This window comes from Octopus bimaculoides, chromosome 1, assembly GCF_001194135.2.
Source record: "Octopus bimaculoides isolate UCB-OBI-ISO-001 chromosome 1, ASM119413v2, whole genome shotgun sequence".
Classification (NCBI taxonomy): Eukaryota; Metazoa; Mollusca; class Cephalopoda; order Octopoda; family Octopodidae; genus Octopus; species Octopus bimaculoides.
In genome coordinates this window covers 151,339,517-151,340,898 of record NC_068981.1, presented here as the reverse complement: position 1 = coordinate 151,340,898, position 1,382 = coordinate 151,339,517, and the positions used below count along the sequence as shown (strand labels likewise).

Below are 1,382 nucleotides of genomic sequence, written 5' to 3'. Positions count from 1 at the left end.
AAATTACTGAGTTCAAATCCAACCCTAGTTCATTCTAATCGCTACACAGTCTGGTGAATATGGTGGATGCGGGAGCGATACCACGTTGTATTTAGCGAGAAACTGACGAGAGAGGAGAACTCCGTGACAGGGTGCATTCTCATCGTTAAGCATCCAGTTTTTTGCGCTCTACTGATCCAGCCGTATTCGCCTAATGTTCACTCCCCAGGCACTTCAAAACATCACAGTAGAACTCTCGATTGACGGTCTGCGGGTTGAATTCTCGATACATAAGACCGCGGATATCGAAAGAAAGCGATGAGCATGCTCTTGATCGAGTTGCGTCTCTGTCGTGCCTTCTTCGGTCGTGGAGATGGAGGGTTTTTCCATTGTGACGATTGCTGCTTCGTCTCAGGTTCGTACCCGTAGACCCAACTCTCGTCAACGGTGATGTTCCTCGACATGAAGGATGGGTCACCAGCGGCACGTTGACATAGAACCTTGACAGATTTCAACGCAATATTCTTTCTGCTTAGTAGTCAGCAGGTGAGGGACAAACCTGGCAGAAACACGTCGCATGTTCATTTCAGATGTTACGATTGCCTGCATGGACTCATGCGATAGACCAACAACATCAGCAATGTCGTTGAGTGTCTTCCAACGATCGTCATGCACAATCTGATGAATTTACTCCACATTTTCGGAGGTGACGCTCGTGACAGGTCTTCCAGATCATTCATTGTTTACAGGGGCGTTCACCCGCTTTTGAAGCAGCCGAAACATTGCGTTCGACCCGTTGCCTCCTTACCGTAAACTTGCCAAAGCATGTTCAATGTTTCTGCTGTTGACTTCCCAAATTTTAGCACAACATTTTACGTTGGCTGTTTGTTCGAGCTTCCTGAATATGACAAAATAGTAGACTACAGCATACACGTGGTCAGAAACAAACAAATTTCAGAACTTACGAAGTAAATACAGAAATGTCAATCGGCACATTGCCTCGTGAAGGTCACTGTTAGCTCTCAGTACGCACACAACGATGTGTTACCAACTGTTGGCGCGCAAAGAACTATTTGGAGAACTCCTTGATACAGCCTAGTAGATATACGTAATGCAAAAAAATCCCTTTCTCATCTCTATCTCCTCCCCTACCTCTATCTCTCTGCCTCCCTTCCTCACTGACCACTGATGTATATAAATATGTATGTAAATAGATATGTGTCTATGTGTATATGTTTGAGTGTATGTCTGTGTAAATAGCTCGAAATGTCAAAGACTTTCCGTATTCCCGAGCGTCATACTAATATATAGTTTTGTTATTTACACCACCTGTCCTCGTCTGTTGTTATTATTTGTATATTCTCCCATATATATATATATATATATATATATATATATATATA

The 1,382-nt window shown here is 43.1% G+C and overlaps 1 protein-coding gene across 1 annotated transcript in view; it reads right to left on the bottom strand.

Annotated features, from left to right (window-relative positions):
• The window catches only part of LOC106871887 (macrophage mannose receptor 1), a 21,088-nt gene that overhangs the window by 11,314 nt on the left and 8,392 nt on the right, over positions 1-1,382 (bottom strand). The window lies entirely within an intron of this gene.